The sequence below is a fragment of the Hemitrygon akajei genome, chromosome 9 (assembly GCF_048418815.1).
Source record: "Hemitrygon akajei chromosome 9, sHemAka1.3, whole genome shotgun sequence".
NCBI lineage: Eukaryota > Metazoa > Chordata > Chondrichthyes > Myliobatiformes > Dasyatidae > Hemitrygon > Hemitrygon akajei.
Genome location: NC_133132.1, coordinates 165009475 through 165027759, shown reverse-complemented (window position 1 = coordinate 165027759; position 18285 = coordinate 165009475). Strand labels below are relative to the sequence as shown.

The following is an 18285-nucleotide window of genomic DNA, read 5'->3' as shown; positions in this document are numbered from 1 at the left end:
AAAGACCTGTTCTCTTCAGAAACTGCACTATATATTTAAAGTAATAATCCTGTGACCTTTTCTACTGAATACTTCTTTCTTTAGGTGCTTTGTTGTACAGACAAGCCCTGCGCTTTCATTTGATAGAATATCACTGCCTGTAGTCTCACACAAAACTGGCTTGATCCTTCTGCAAGAAGCTATTGTAACTCTTTTAAAGGAATTGCAAATTTTGGATTCTTAACTTCATAATTTCTTATGGAATAGGAGAGAGGATGGTGGGTGTTAGGGAGAGGGATTTACAGGGAGGGGAACATGGTTAAATGGAGAGGTGTTCACAAGAGAGGAAATGGAAGAGAAGGAAGATGGCAGAGAGAGGAAGGGGATGGTGGGGGCGAGGCAGAGAGAGAGGATGGTAGGAGTTAGGCAGAGAGAGACTGTGGTTGCGGTGAGACATACAGATTTACAGAGAGAGGAACATGGGTAAATGTAGAGGTGTTCATAGGAGAGAGGAGATGGCAGAAGGAGGGAGATGAAGAGAGAGGGAGGACCATGGGGGTTAGGAAGGGAGAAAGTGGTGGGGGCTTGGAATACACATTTACAAGGAGAGGAACATGGGTAAGTAGAAAGGTTCACCAGAGAGAGCAAGACGTTTGCAGAGGTTTGGGGGGAAATCATGGGAGAAAGCAAATGCTGGGCCATTTGGACCACTAAGTCTGTCTCTTTCTCATCCATTTGATTCCTCCACTCTATAATTTCCAGCTAGAGTTGAACAGAGAAATGTGGAGATTTCATTGAACAAGGCTATTAAGTGGATGAATTAAGATGGCGCTGGTGATGCCCAGCAACTGCTTATCAGAGGCCAAATGCAAAATAGAGAGAACTACTAAATACCTTATTAATAACACTTTATTAATAATGATCTCCACTAACAATGGAGAGGCAAGTGGAGGCAGAGGCAAAGGTGAGGCATCGAGGAAGCAAACAGAGCTGGAAGTGAGGAAAGAACTGATGTCTGATTGATTTAAGTGACAGGCTGAATTGTAAGATTAGGTACAGGCTGAATTGTGATGGTGGGGTCCAGGCCCAGAGCTGTTCAAGAGTGAGGAACAAACTGATGTTTGGACAATTTAAGTATCAAGCCAAATTGAAATGATTAGGTGTCTGGACTGGAGGGTCGGTTTTACTCAGTTCTGCTTGGTGCTCCATGATGTTTACTCAGCTCTGCGCTGAACCGAGGCTGTGGCTTGCTCTGGCTGCAGTGATGCCTGGCTTCATGTCTTCTGTAAAACTTCAGTTCTGAATGCTGTTTGCTTACTTTTATTGCTTGAGGTTTTCTCCCCCTCTCTTTCTGTGCCCTGGGTGTTTGATGGTGTTCTTTTTTAATGAGTTCTTTTGTTGTTTCTTTGTTTTGTGGCTGCCTGTAAGGAGACAAATATCAAGGCTGTTATGATGCATATCTACTTTGGTAATAAATGTACTTCAAAATTTGAATTCTTGACAGCAACTTTCAGATTGCTAAGTTAAACTACCAATATGTGAAAATCCCAGTTTTTATTACTATCGTAGAGTCTAGCACTAACTGTGATCTGATTAGATCATTACCCAGTTTGTGCCAGAACATGGATGGTAGGGGATTGGAGGGCTATGGTCCTGATGCAGGTTGATGGGAGTAGACAGTTTAAATGGTTTCAGCATGGGCTAGGGGCCTATTTCTGTGCTGTACTTTTCTATGACTATATGACTCTATGACACACGGCTCCTAAGTCTTTCTCAGCAACATGTGTAGCTCTTTCACAATTATCCTTTGGTGTTATAAATTATTTAGTACTCAAAGATTGCTGAGCAAAAATGAGAACTTCATGCATCATTAAAACCTCACATACGCCTTGTGCAATGAGTAAAATATCACAGCGAGAATAGACTAAAGTATCTGAAAATGTTGTAATTCATTTATTCCCATGCTAAAGGAACCATAGTATACTACAGCACAGAAACAGATCCTTTGGCCTGTCTAGTTGTTGCCGGATTGTTAGTCTGCCTAGTCCCATCGATCTGTACACAGACCATAGCCCTCCATACCCCCACTATTTCACTTAAATGTTGAAATCAAACTCACATCCACCACTTGTGCTGGAAACTCATTTCACACTCTCACCACCTTCTGAGTGAAGAGGTTTTCCCTCATGTTCCCTTAAACATTTCACCTTTCACACTTAACTCATCATCTCTTGTTGTAGTCTTTACCCAACCTTTGAGGAAAAAGCTTGTTTGCATTTACCCTATCTACGTTCCTTATAATTTTATATACCTCTATCAAATCTCCCCTCAATCTTCAACATTCTAAGGAATAAACTCCTAACCTATTAAACCTTTCCCTATAACTCAGGTCCTCAAGCCCGGGCAACATCCTTGTAAATTTTCACTGTACTCTAGGTCCAACAGGCTCTGGGACAGCTTCTTCCACCGGGCCATCAGACTAATTTGGTCATGCTGATACAATTGTATTTCTGTGTTTAATTGATTGTCCTGTGTTTTTGTACATACTATTTATTATAATTTACTATAAATTGCACACTGCACATTTAGATGAAGACATAATGTAAAGACTTTTACTCCTCATGTATATGAAGGATGTAAGTAATAAAATCAATTCAATTTTATTGTATCTTTAATGTAGGTAGGTGACTATATCTGCAGACAATACTGTACTCCAAATTCAGTCCAACCAACATCTTATACAATTTCAATATAACATACCAACTCCTGTATCCAATGCATTGATCTATGAAGGGCGATGTGCCTATCTACCTGTGACGACACTTCCAAGGAATTATGGATCTGTATCCCCAGACCACTCTGTTCTAGTGTGGTTATCAGTGCCCTCCTGATCACTGGTCGGTCCTCACAACATTCAAAAACTCACTCTTGCCTGCATTAAGTTCCATCTACCATTTTCAACCCATTTTTCCATTTGGTCCAGATACCACTGCAACATTTGATAGTCTTCCTTGCTGTCCACTGCACCCCAATCTTGGTGTCATCCCACAAATTTGCTGATCCTTTTGATCACGTTATTATTCAGATTGAGTGGTACCATGACAACCTTTCACTCAGTCAGCAAGACCAAGAAGCTGATTATTGACTTCAGGAGGAGTCCATGAGCCAGTCCTTATCGGGGGATCAGAGGTAGAGAAGATCAGCAACTTTACTGTAAATTCCTCAGTGTTCCCATTTCAAAGGATCTGTCCTGGGCCCACAACGCATATGGCATTATGAAGAAGGCATGGCAATATCTCTACTTTCTGAGGAGTTAGCGAAAATTCAGCATGACATCTAAAACTTTGACAAATTTCTGTAGGTGTATGGTGGAGAGTATATTGACTGGCTGAATCACAGAATGCTATGGAAACACCAATGTCCTTGAATGGAAAATCCTACAAGCAATAATGGATACAGCCCAGGCCATCATGGGTAAAGCCCTCCCCATCATTGTGCTTTGTTGCAGGAAAGCAGCATCAATCATCAAGGACCCCTACCACCCAGGTCATGCTCTAATCTCATTGCTGCCATCAGGAAGAAGGTACAGGAGCCTCAGGACTCATACCACCAGGTTCAGGAACAATTATTATCCCTCAACCATCAGGCTAGTGAACTAGAGCAAATAACTAAACTCAACTTCACTCACCCCACCACTGAACTGTTCCCACAACCTATAGACTCACTTCTTTAGTGTTTTCATCTCATACTCTCTATTTGTTGCTTATATCACTGCATCACTGAATCATGTTGAGAGAAGATTATAGCTGGGAGCTTAATGTCCAAGGATACACATTGTATCAAAAGTACAGATAGGAAGGCAAAGGGGATGGTGTTGCTCTGTTGGTAAAAATGAAATAAAATTATTAAAAAGATGTGACATAGGGTTGAATCATTGTGGGTAAAGCTAAGGAACTTCAAAGGTATAAAGACCCTGATGGGAGTTGTATACAGACCCCCAGACAGTAGTAAGGATGTGGCCTGCAAATTACAACAGGAGATAAAAATTGCGTGCATAAAAGACAATGTTATAATAGTCTTGGGGGGACTTCAATATGCAAGTAGATTGGAAAAAGCAGGTTGGTGCTGGATTACAGGAGGGGAATTTCTAAAGTGCCTATGAGATGACTTTTCAGAGCAAATCATGGTTGAGTCCACGAGAAGATCAGCTATTCTGAATCGGGTGTTGTGAATGAACCAGAATTGATGAGAGAGCTTAAGGTAAAAGAACTCTTAGGGGAAATGATCGTTCCACTCTTCAAGAAAGGAGAGAGGCAGAAAAAAGGAAACTATAGACTAGTTAGTCTAACCTTAGTGGTTGGGAAGATATTGAAGTTGTTTATCAAGGATGAGGTCTCAGGGGCACATGATAAAATAGGCTGTGGTCAACACGGTTCCTCAAGGGAAAATCTGCCTGACAAATCTGTTGGAATTCTTTGAAGAAATAACAAGCAGGATAGAAGAAGGAGAATTGGTTGATGTTGTGTACTTGGATTTTCATAAGGCCTTTGTCAAGATGTCACACATGAGGCTGCTTAACAAGCTGCAAACCCATGGTATTACAGGAAAGATTCTAGCATGAATAAAACACTGGCTGATCGGTAGAGGGTAAAGAGTGGGAATAAAGGGAGCCTTTTCTAGTTGTCTGCTTGTGACTGGTGGTGTTCCATAGGGAATCTATGTTGGGACCAATTCTTTTTACGTTATATGTCAATGCTTTGTATAGTGGAATTGATGGCTTGTTGCAAAGTTTGCAAATGTTGAGAAAATAGGTGGAGGGGCAGGTGGTTTTGAGGAAGTAGAGAGGCTACAGAAGGACTTAGACAGATTAGGAGAATGGGCAAAGAAAAGGCAGCTGGAATTAAGTGTAGGGAAGTGTGTGGTCATGCACTTTGGTAGAAGAAATGAAAGAGTTGACTATTTTCTAAATGGAGAGAAAATACAAAAATCTGAGGACTTGAGAGTCCTTATGCAGGATTCCCTAAAGGATAATTTGCAGTATGGTAAGGAAGGCAAATGAGATGTTGGCACTCATATCAAGAGGATTCAAATATTAAAGGAAGGATGTAATGTTGAGACTTTATAAAGCACTGGTGAGGCATCACTTGGAGTATTGTGAGCATTTTTGGGCTCCTTATCTTAGTTGGGATGTGCTGAAACTGGAGAGGGTTCAAAGGACATTCTCAAAAATGATTCCAGGATTGAATGGCTTGTCATGTGAAGAGTGTTTGATGGCTCTGAACCTGAATTCACTAGAATTCAAAAGAATGAGAGGTGACCTAATTGAAACCTATAGAATGGTAAAAGGCCTTGATAGAGTGGATGTGAGGAGGATGTTTCCAATGCTGGGGAGTGTAAGACCAGAGGACACAGAAGCATCCTTTTAGGATGGAGATGAGGAGGAATTTCTATAGCTAGAGAGTGGTGAGTCTGTGGAATTCTTTGCCACAGGCTGCTGTGGAGGCCGTCTTTATGTATATTTAAGTCAAGGGTTGATAGATTCTTGATTGGTCAGGGTATGAAGGGATACAGGGAGATGGCAGAAAACTGGGGTGAGGAAAAAAATTGGATCAGCCATGATGAAATGTCAGAGCAGACTCAATGGCCTAATTCTGCTCCTATACCTCATGGGTTCTATTTATTTATTTTATTATTATTATAATTATTATTTCTTCTTTTTCTTTTTGTTTTTGCCTAGTGTCTTTTGCACATTAGTTGTCTGCATTTTTGGTGCAGACTTTCATTGATTTAATTATGGTTATTGGGTTTATTGAGCATGCATGCAAGAAAATAAATCTGTATGGTGCTATACACACACATACATACATACTTAGGCAATAAATTTAAAATGAAATTTAATTTTGAACTTTGAACATTGGTATAGATTAAAAACAATGAAGGACCCAGCATTGATCGCTGTGGCACCTCCCCCCCACACACACTCTGCACACCCCCTCTCGTCACAGACCTCCATTCAGAGAGGCAACCCTCTACTACCCTTCTCTGGCTTCTTCTGCAAAGCCAATATCTAATCCAGTTTATCACCTCATCTTGAATGCCAAGTGATTGAACCTTCTCGACCAGCCTCCCACATGGGACCTTGTTAAAGGCCTTGCAACGTTCACTGTCTTGCCTTCGTCAACTTTCCCAGTAAATACCTCAGAAATTCTAAGATTGGTTCGACACAGCTTACTATGCACTAAGCCAAGTTGACTATCCCTAATCATTCCTTGTTTATCCAAATACTTACATATCCAATACATTTGAATATTTTCCAATAATTTTCTCACTACTGATGTCAGGCTCACCAGCCTATAATTTCCTGGCTTATTCTTAGAGCCTTTCTTAACCAATGGAACAACATTAGCTATCCTAGAATCCACAGGCACTTCACACATGACTAAGGATATTTTAAATATTCTGCTAGGGCTCCAGCAGTTCCTGCACTAGCCTCCTTCAGGGTCCAAGGGAATACATGGTCAGGCCCTAGGATTTCTCCACCCTAATTTAACTGAAGATGGCAAACTGCTCCTCCTCTGTAATATGTACAGGGTCTATGACCTTGCTGCTGCATTGCTTCACAATCTATAGGGTATGTGATCTACTCCCAGGTAAATTCAGATGCAAAAAAAATTCTATTTAAGTTCTCCACTTCATTTTTCAGCTCTATGCATAGATTACCACTCCTATCTTCCAGAGAACCAATTTTGTCCCTAGCTATCCTTTTGTGCTTAGTATATCTGTCAAAGTCCTTTGAATTCTCCTTCACTTTGTCTGCTAGAGCAACTTCATGTCTTCTTTTAACACTCCTGATTTTCTTTTTAAATAAGTGAAAATCTGCAGATGCTGGAAATCCAAGCAACACATACAAAATGCTTGTAGGACTCAGCAGACCAGGCAGTATCTATGGAAAAGAGAACGGTCGACATTTTGGGTCGAGACCCTTGATCAGGACTGGAGGAACGAAAAGATGAGGAGTAGATTTAAAAGGTAGGGAGAGGGGAGGAAGAAACACAGGGTGATAGGTGAAACCAGGAAGGGGGGATGTGAAGCTAGGAGCTGGGACGTTGATTATTGAAAGAAATACAGGGCTGGAGAAGGGGGAATTTAATAGAAGAGGACAGAAGGTCGTCGAAGAAAGAAAAAGGGGAAGAAAGAGCACCAGAGGGAGACAATGGGCAGGCAAGGAGATAAGGTGAGAGAGGGAAAGGGAGGGTAGTTAATGGTGAGGGGGAGGGGCATTGCCAGAAGTTTGAGAAATCGATGTTTATGGCATCAGATTGGAAGCTACCCAGATGTAATATAATGTGTTGTTCCTCCAACCTGATTGTCGGCTCATCGCGACAGTAGAGGTGGCCACGGATTCAAAACCCTCCTTTCCTTTCTGGACACCAGATCCAACCAGTTCCCCTCCACTACAACTCTCCTCTGCCTAGCAGAACTTGTCCTCACTCTTAATAATTTCTCCTTTGGCTCCTCCCACTTCCTTCAAACAGAAGGTGTAGCCATGGGCACTCACATGGATCCCAACTATGCCTGCCTGTTTGTCAGCTATGAGTTCCAAGCCTAAACTGCTGCCTGTCTTCCACTTTTCCTAAGCTACTTTGATGACTGCATTGGTGCTGCTTCCTGTACACATGTGGACCTCGTTGACTTCAACTTTGCATCCAACTTTCACCCTGCCCTCAAATTTACCTGGTCCATTTTCAACACCTCCCTCCACTTTCTAGATTTCATTGTTTCTATCTCTGGAGATAGCTAATGTCTATTACAAACCCACGGATTCTCACAGCTACCTGGACTATACCTCTTCCCACGCTGTTAATTGTAAAAACGCCATCCCCATCTCTCAATTTTTCCGTCTCCACTGTATCTGCTCTCAGGATGAGGTTTTTCATTCTAGAACAAAGGAAATATCTTCCTTTTTCAAAGGTATGGGCTTCCCTTCCTCCACCATCAATGCTACCCTCAACCACATCATTTCCATTTCACGTTCATCTGCTCTCACCCCATCTTCCTGCCACTCTACTAGGGATAAGGTTGCTCTTGTCCTCACCTACCACCCTTTCAGCCTCCATGTCCAGCACATAATTCTCCAGAACTTCTGCCATCTCCAAAGGGATCCCACCACCGAGCAGATCTTTCCCTCCTCTCCCCCCCCCCCCCCCACTTTCTGCAGGAATCGCTCCCTATGTGACTCCATTGCCAATTCATCCCTGTCCACTGATCTTCTTCCTGGCACTTATAATTGCAAGCAAAACAGGTGCTACACCTGTCCCAACACCACCTCCATCACTATCTTTGAGGGCTCCAAACAGTCCTGTCAGGTGAGGTGACACTTCACCTTTGAGTCTGTTGGGGTCATATACTGTGTTCAGTGTTCCTGGTGTGGCCTCCTGTATATTGGTGAGATCCGACGCAATTGCAAGACCGCTTCACTGAGCACCTATGATTCATCTGCCAGAACAAGCGAGATCTTGCAATCGCCACCCATTTTAATTCCGCTTCATTGCCATTCCAATATGCTAATCCATGGCCTTCTCTACAGTTGCAATGAGCGCACATTCAGGTTGGAGGAACAACACTTTATATTACATCTGGGTAGCCTCCAATGTGATGGCATGAACATTGATTTATTCAACTTCCAGTAATGCTCCCCCTTCACCATTCCCCAACCCCTTTCCCTCTCTTACCTTATCTCCTTGCCTGCCCATCACCTCCCTCTGGTGCTCTCCCTCCCCATTTATCTTTCTTCAATGACCTTCTGCCCTTTCCTATTGGATTTCCTCTTCTCTAGCCCTGTATCTCTTTCACCAATCAACTTCCCAACTCTTTTCTCCTTCCCCTCCCCCACCTTTAAAATTTACTCCTCACCTTTCTTTCTCCAGTACTGACAGACAGACAGACTGCTGAAGGATCTGGGCCCAAAACGTTGACTATACTCTTTTCCATAGATGCTGCCTGGCCTGTTGAGTTCCTCCAGAACTTTGTGCGTATTTTTTCTTAAATGTTCTTTTGTATTTCTTATGCTTTTCAAGTACCTCATTTGTTCCTGCCTACCTATACCTGCTATTCACCTCCTTCCTTTCCTTAACCGATCCTCAATATCTCTCAAAAATCAAGGTTCCGTAAACTTGCTCTCTTTGCCTTTTATTCTGACAGGAGCATACAAACTCTAACTCAAGATTTCACATTTGAAGGCCTCTCACTTACCAAGTACATCTTCGCTAGAAAAAGAAACACTTGCCAGATCCTTTCTGATACCATCTAAACTGGCCTTTCACTAAACTAGAATCTCAACCCGAGCACCAGACATATCTTTTTCAATGATTACCTTGGTACAAATGGCATTATGATCACCGGATGCAAAATGTTCCTCTACACAAACTTCTATCACTTTCGCTGTTTCATTCCTTAATAGGATTGCACACTTTCTTGTTGGAACTGATTAAGAAAACCTTCCTAAACACATCTGTTTCTCATCCAGCCCTTTTAAGTTATGGGAGTCTCCGTTAATATGAGGAAAGTTGAAATCACCTACAGGTACTATCTAATTACTTAGTTACTGGGGGGGCGGGGGGTAAATGATTCCCCTATTAAACCACACATGAATAGAAAGCTTGAAACTGTTGAACACTTTGTTAGCTCTTACCAAAGTAGAAAATTCAGGCCATCAACTGCTCTTCAGTGATTTGAATAACCCTTAAACATCCAAAGGTGAGACTAACCATTGCCACACATTACTAAATATCCCATTAAAGACATTAATGGCTCCAATTCTTTCAAAAAGGTTTGCATTGTCAAACTTTCAGTTGAGAATTCATCCCCATCTTCAGCAGTTTTCAACACAGATACATAGAGTCACAGAATCATAGACTGCCATAGCACAAAATAGGCCCTTTAGTTGTTAAACCCCATGCTTGATTTTGGCTAAAAGCTCTTGATGTGAAATTTTTACAGTTGCATTTGGAAACTGAAGCAAAGAGATTTTCTCACTCTTGATAACCATTGATTTATTGCCTTGCATCTCAATGGACAGAGAATCATAGGATAGATACTTCGGATATGGAAAAGATCAACCCAGTTGTAGACATACTTGTTGGGGTAGCATTTGTTGGGCAGCACGATAGCGTGGCAGCTAGTGTGATTGTTTTACAGCGCCATCTTTTGGAAGATTGGGGTTTGATTGAATGGGCTCCTGTTTTGTCCCACATTAGGGGTAGTGATGGGTGGGCATGCAGAAACAGGATGACATTTGCGGCTGTCCCAATACAGTCTTTGTTGGCTGTTGAAACAAAACACTGCATTTCATGTACATGTGACAAATCAAGCTAATCGTTCATGTTTTAATCTTTAATTTGGTTCCAAGAAATTGGTGAGGCTAATAGTGCTAACTATTATTTGTACAGAAGTTATGTAGTAACTTCAGCTGAGGAGTGGATTCAAAGTTCGAAGAAAATTTATTATCAAAGTGCATATATGTCACCATACACAACCCTAAGATTTATTTTCTTGCAGGTGTACTCAATAAATCCATTATAGAATAATAACCAAAATAGAATCTATAACAGACCACACCAACTTGGAAGTTCAACCAATGTGTAAAAGATAAGAAATAGTACAAATACAAAAAGAAAGAAATAATAATTCAATAAACAATAAATATCATGAACATGCTGAAAGTGAGTCCATAGGTTGTGGGAACTTTTCAATGATGGGGCAAGTGAAACTGAATAAAGATGTTCAATCACCGCTGACCAAGTTGTGATGCTCTTTTAGCTAATCAACAGCATTTCACTATACATTTCACAATGAAAATAAATCAGATAGTGAGAAGTTGATCCACTTACACGAAGCATACACACTGAACTCGCTACAGAAAGTTAAATCTTGTCAAGTCAGCTGTCAGTATCCTTTTAATGATGCCACGTGTTAATTACAGCTAATCAACCACTCTGGTACTGGAAATTAAATATTAGAAGTATGGAGTTTCAATTCTTTCATTCTTCATTGTTGCAAAACATCAGATTTAAAATGTATATTTTCTTACATTTCCTTTCTACTTTTCTTCATTTGTGTATGCATTCTTCTTTTTCATTCTACGTGTTCTATTCTGTATCCAATTTGACCTATAAATGATTTATTGTAATAATTAGATATTTTATGTTAATTTTATAGTCTATTGATTTAATAGGTTAAGGAGGCATGCATTCCTGCCCTATTTTATTGGGATCCCAGATGTCTAGTTCCCCTCACTTTGATGAAATTAGTACTCACTTCCACAAAATTACATTAAAAATATATAAAACTTAATATCCAAAGGTGAGACTAACCAATGGCAGACACTACTAAATGTTCCATTACAGAAATTTATGGCCCCGAAACTTTCAATGAATTTGCTATTGTTAAACCTTTGGCTGAAAACTAATTTCTTTCTTCACCAGTTGACAACACATGTACTGTACATTTGGAATCATCTGGGTGATTGGAACTGAAGATTGATATTTCCTCTGCACAACCTGGGGCATTCACCCTGGTTGTGCCACTAATATTATTCAACCATAAGACCACAAGACAAGGAGAAAACTTAGACCATCAGCCTATAGAGTCTGCTCTGACATTCCATATAACAATTACAACACGGAAACAGGCTATCTCGGCCCTTTTAGACCATGCCGAATGCTTACTCTCACCTAGTCCTACCTACCTGCACTCAGCCCATAACCCTCCATTCCTTTCCTGTCCACATACCTATCCATTTTTTTTTTAAATGACAAAATCGAACCTACCTCTATCACTTCTAATGGAAGCTCATTCCACACAGCTACCACTCTCTGAGTAAAGAAGTTCCCCCTCGTATTACCCCTAAACTTTTGCCCCTTAACTCTCAACTCAGGTCCTCTTGTTTGAATCTCCCCTACTCTCAATGGAAAAAGCCTATCCACGTCAACTCTATCTATCCCCCTCATAATTTTAAATACCTCTATCAAGTCCCCCATCAACCTTCTATGCTCCAAAGAATAAAGACCTAACTTGTTCAGCCTTTCTCTATAACTTAGGTGCTGAAACCCAGGTAACATTCTAGTAAATCTCCTCTGTACTCTTTCTATTTTGTTGACATCTTTCCTATAATTCGGTGACTAGAACTGTACAGAATACTCCAAATTAAGCCTCACCAATGCCTTGTACAATTTTAACATTACATTCATCTCAACTTTATTCTCCTTCCTTCTCCCCTAACTTTAAACACCCCTACTAATCAAGAATCATCAACCTCCACTTTAAATATATCCAATGACTTGGCCTCCACAGCCATCTATGGCAATGAATTTCACAGATTCACCATTCTCTAGTTAAAGAAACTCCTCCTCATCTCTAGTTTATTACCCCAATGAGATTTTCTAACTTGTTACAATTGGGAATAAAATTGGTATTTTTTCAATCCTCAGCTGTTCAGTGTAATAGTCATCTTAACCATTGATGCTAGCCTCTTATAGTTACCTGACATTAGACAATTCAGTGCTATAGCACTTGGAGTGATAGTGCTCTCTGATTTAGCCTGTGGACGTTGGTTTGATCAGAGGTAACAGAGAGCAGAGGGCCACGGAAAGAAAGTGCAGAAGCATGAAGATATCAAGAAACCTTGTATCCATAAATCAATGGATTACGATCCTTATTGATGGAGAAGTTAGGAGTCACAGTGGAGTTATGCATTTTCAAGAAAATACAGTTACTACATTTTCTTATCATCTGAAACAATATTTTTTGACTCAACTAAGAACAACAAAGATAAAACTCAATAGTCAATCACTCAAGCTTTAAAAAGCAAAAATAGGATAATATTTTCTTTAATTGTGAATCTTTCCAAATGTGTTGTCAAAATTATAATTAGACTGTTTATGAATTTCCAAGGTGACAGTCTATAATTTAACTTTTTTTAATAATAACTGTTGTATTTGATGTAAGCCAGGTGCTGAAAATGGCTGCCTGGAAGAGATGAGTACTTACATCTGCCCTTTGCTCAGTCTAGCACTTGCTTACAGGGAGGAACACGCTGCTGAGAGATAAATTTTCCTCATTCCAATTACAGTCCTTGCCATTTTCGTCCCACTTCAAGTGTAAATCACCTAATGATAAATAGGATCCATTCAGAGCACCGTGCGAATCAGAGGCACTCCTCTGACAGTGACAATCCATGCACAAAACTGCTTCCAGGCAACAATCGACTGCAATGTCATATGTTGCTGGATTAAATTTCAGGAAGAGAAGCCCTTTTAAATGTGCATCAGTAAACTGTATGGAAGGGTCATTACTGAAGTCACTTCACCCAAATTGCACTGACTTCAATTACCAAAACTTTTATACTGGCATTTTTTCACTTTTTATTTTGGGCTACATATTAATTGCAAACTTTAATTTACTGGTTCCCTTAGCACTGTCAAACAATAGGATTTTACCCAATTTAATTACACCGTGCTGTCAAATCAGCAGCTTTCATTGCTATTTTTCCACAATGCACACTGTTTCATTATTTTTTTGTAATGCATTCAGCAGATAGCACATTTTTAAAAAATGAAGTAATGCTTCTTTCAGCTGAGAAGCACAAAACAAAAGCTTTTTTTCCCCACTTTTCTTAGAATACAGCATATGAATGTATTGTTTAACTGGGGAAGCGTGGATATTTTCTGTGAAAAGAATATAGAGTTGCTAGAAGGTGTTGAAGCACAGCACAGATGGTGCAAGGAGGTGATAAAATGTATTGTTTAATGCCTTGTTTCTAGCCGTCTGCAAATGCCTGATCAGAGAGCATAAAGACAAAAGTGTACGAGAATAACTTCTGAATTGCTGTTTTATTCACAAGGCTGCGACCGTGTAAAAATAAAAAAAACAGTGTCTTGCCCTTTATCTAGTTAGTTCATGAATACAACACACAAAAACAACAAACTGACAAGCAACCAAAAAAAGAAGCTAATTTATGCATAATAATAATAATACTGAGAACATGACTTGCAGATTCCCTGAAAGTGAGTCTGTAGGCTGTGGTATCAATTCAGAGTTGTGGCTAGTGAAGTTATCCAGGCTGATTCAGGAGCCTGATGGCTGAAGGGTAATAACAAGATGTTGTAGGACTTGCGGCTTCTGTACCTCCTTCCCAATGGTAAGAGTGAGATGGAAGTATGGCCTGGATCCTGGATGATGGATGCTGGTTTCCAGTGGCAACTCTCCATATAAATGTCACATTGAGCTCTCAACCAGGCAAGCAGAGACCATTTGATCTCATGCGTGGTGTGGAAACATAGTGGTCAACTCAACACTTCATAGTACAGTACAGATTCAATTCCCACCACTGCCTGTGAGGAGTTTGTACTTTCTCCCTGTGACCACAGGGATTTCCTCTGGGTGCTCCAGTCTCCTCCCACAGTCCAAAGACACACTAAGTTAATTGGTCATTGCAAATTGTCCCATGATCAGGCTCCGATTAAATTGGCGGACTGTTGGCTTGTATGTCTTGAAGGGCTGGGAAGACGTGTTCCGCACTGTATCTCAATAAATAAATAAATGTTTGTGCCATGCATACAGTGAAAGGCATCTAGAAAGGCAGGTGATTTGCTCACCACAGGATACCCAGGCCCTGACCTGTACTTGCAGACTCAGTATTTATACATGTGCCCGCATGTGACACTAGTCAATGGTGACTCCCAGAATATTGGTGGTAGTGACATGCCAAAATTCGTCTTTGTTGGAGAGGGAAATTTGACTATGTGAATGCTCTTTTCCAATTATCAGCCCAAGCATGAGTAGCGTCTTGGTCTTTCTGCTTTCTGTCATGGAACGTTTCATTTTCGGAAGAGTTGTGAACGGAATTGAAAATTGAGCAGCAGTTAGTGGACATTGCGTGAGCAGCTAAAGATGCTTGAGCCAAGGACCCTTCCATGCAGAACTCCTTTTTTAATACTTTTATTAGTTTCTACATAGAAGAATACAGAGTACAAGAAAGTGTATATAAAAGGTCAAAAAAGATTTTAAAAAACTACCAGTTACATTATATCTGTTCATAATAACAATCTCATTTAGTTAATCAATAGTTATATTGAAATAAACTAATTTATTACAAAGAAAAGAAACTAACCCCTACCAAGACTGAAGCTGTTCATTAAGGAGAAAAGAAGGTAAAATACCTTCTCATATCATAAAAATTAAAAATAGCCAGCATTTGAGTTTAAACAATGAATTGAAGGTTTTGAAAATAATTCAGAAAAGGTCCCCACAATGTTTGAAAATCTTCATGAGATTCAGAAATTGAACAACAAATCTTCTGTAAATCTAAACTTGACATAACGTCGCATCACACACAAAATGCTGGTGGAACGCAACAGGCCAGGCAGCATCTATAGGGAGAAGCACTGTCGACGTTTCGGGCCGAAACCCATCATCAGGACTAACTGAAAGGAAAGATAGTACGAGATATGAAAGTAAGAGGGGGAGGGGAAATGCAAAATGATAGGGGAAGACAGGAGGGGGTGGGGTGAAGCTAAGAGCTGGAAAGGTGATTGGCAAAAGGGATCCAGAGCTGGAGAAGGGAAAAGATCATGGGATGGGAGGCCTAGGAAGAAAGAAAGGGGGAGGGGAGCACCAGAGGGAGATGGAGAAAAGGCAGAGTGATGGACAGAGAGAGAACAAAAAGTAGGGAGGAATAAATAAATCAGGGATGGAGTAAGAAGGGGAGGAGGGGCATTAACGGAAGTTAGAGAAGTCAACGTTCATGCCATCAGGTTGGAGGCTACCCAGCCGGTATATCAGGTGTTGTTCCTCCAACCTGAGAGTGGCTTCATCTTGAGAGTAGAGGAAGCCATGGATAGACATATCAGAATGAGAATGGGACATGGAATTGAAATGTGTGGCCACTAGGAGATCCTGCTTTCTCTGGCAGACAGAGCATAGGCGTTCAGCAAAACGGTCTCCCAGTCTGGGTTGGGTCTCATCAATATATAAAAGGCCACACCGGGAGCACCGGACGCAGTATACCACACCAGCCGACTCACAGGTGAAGTGTCGCCTCACATGGAAGGACTGTCTGGGGCCCTGAATGGTGGTGGGGGAGGAAGTGTAAGGGCAGGTGTAGCACTTGTTCCGTTTACAAGGATAAGTGCCAGGAGGGAGATTGGTGGGAAGGGATGGGGGGGATGAATGGAATAGGGAGTTACGTAGGAAGCAATCCCTGCGGAAAGCAGAAGGGGGGGGAGGGAAAGATGTGCTTGGTGGTGGGATCCCATTGGAGGTGGCGGAAGTTACGGAGAATTATACATTGGACCTGGAGGCTGGTGGGGTGGTAGGTGAAGACAAGGGGAACCCTATCCCAAGTGGGGTGGCGAACTGAAGGGGTGAGAGCAGATGTGCGTGAAATGGGAGAGATGCGTTTGAGAGCAGAGTTGATGGTGGAGGAAGGGAAGCCCTTTTGTTTAAAAAAGGAAGACATCTCCTTCCTCCTGGAATGAAAAGCCTCATCCTGAGAGTAGATGTGGCGGAGACGGAGGACTTGCGAGAAGGGGATGGCATTTTTGCAAGAGACAGGGTGGGAAGAAGAATAGTCCAGGTAGCTGTGAGAGTCAGTAGGCTTTGTAGATATCAGTAGATAATCGTCTCCAGAGATGGAGAACAGAAAGATCAAGAAAGGGGAGAGAGGTGTCGGAAATGGACCAGATGAATTTGAGGGCAGGGTGAAAGTTGGAGGCAAAGTTAATGACTCACTCTCCGTCATAACGTCGCATAACCATTGAGCATGAGTAGGAGGAAAAACATCTTTCCATTTAAACAAAAACGTCCTCCTAGCTATAAGAGAGCTAAAGGCCAAGATATGTAAATCAGATGCCTTCAGCTTAATATCTTGTCCTGCAACAATACCAAATAGGGCCGTCAGAGGGTTAGGCTTAAAATTGACTTTAAAAAGTAAGGATAAAGTTTGAAAAACTTCCTTCCAATATTTTTCAAGATTCGGACAAGTCCAAAAAATATGAATTAATGAAGCTTCTCCATTATTACATCTGTCACAATAGGGAGATATATCCGAATAAAAACGAGATAGCTTATCCTTAGTCATATGAGCTCTATGTACCACCTTAAATTGTATGAGGGAATGACGAGCACATAGCGATGAAGTATTAACCAGTTTAAAAATTTCATTCCAAGTTTCCTCAGATATTGATGTCTGTAAATCTTGTTCCCAGAGATTCTTAATTTTGTCTAAATGAACATCCCTCATCTCCAGTAACATACCATAAATATATATTGAACTATTATGAAAAGGTGTCAATCTAAAAATTACGTCTAGTAAGTTCCTATCTGAGCTTACAGGAAATGTGCATAATTGAGATCTTAAAAAGTCTGCGACTTGTAAATACCTAAAAAAGTGAGTTTTGGGTAAGCTATATTTAGCTGACAATTGCTCAGATGAGAAAAGGTTTCCTCCAACAAACAGATCCCAAGAACATTTAATACCCAACCTGTCCCATTCTTCAAAAACTAAATCAATCATGGAGGGTTTAAAAAAGTAGAATAAATGGGACTTGAAAGGGAAAATCTCAATAAACCAAATTGTTTTCTAAATTGTATCCAGATCCTCAGAGTATGTTTAACTATTAAGTTATCAGTTAGTTTACTTACAGAGCTCCTTTGATTAATATGACAATCTGGAGCTGGGATAATTAATATGAACAGAACTCCTGGTCTACCAGACAACAGTAATCCTGTATACTTCTGAGACTAGAACTTCTTATAGCAGGCACCTCAAGACACTGGAAAGATATCACCATTGATGCCTCTCCAAGATCTTCCAAATCCACTAGCAGAATGAATAAACCAACATCAGCAACTCCCTTGGGACAATATTCCTATTACACCTGATTGGCACCATGGGGTAAATCAAGTTGTTCACATGCCCAACAATAGACCCAACTCCCAAAACAGGCACCCTATTCCAGGCTCTATCACAGATACACAGTGCTGTGCAAAAGTCTTGGGCACATATATTTGGCTAGAGTGCCCAAGACATTTGCACAATATTGCAGTAATTTTAAGAATTGCACTGCACTGTTGCTGCAAACAAACATTTCATGTGAATAAACCGGATTTTGATATGGGTCTCTACGGTGGATTGAGAGTGGGCAGAGAGAGGAGAATCATGGCTGGGAAAAGGGAGAGGGAGGGAAGAACCAGTGAGACATCTGAAAACAATCAATATATCAATTGTTTGAAATCAGATGATCTTAC

At 40.8% G+C, this 18285-nt stretch overlaps 1 long non-coding RNA gene across 1 annotated transcript; it reads right to left on the bottom strand.

Moving 5' to 3' along the window:
- Window positions 1-872: 872 nt before the first annotated feature.
- LOC140732845 (uncharacterized) lies at window positions 873-13228 on the bottom strand. Its single transcript, XR_012100161.1, has 2 exons — window positions 13027-13228; window positions 873-1400 (listed from the first exon to the last, which is right to left on the bottom strand). It is a non-coding gene; the product is annotated as an uncharacterized lncRNA (long non-coding RNA).
- Between the last annotated feature and the right edge of the window lie 5057 nt (window positions 13229-18285).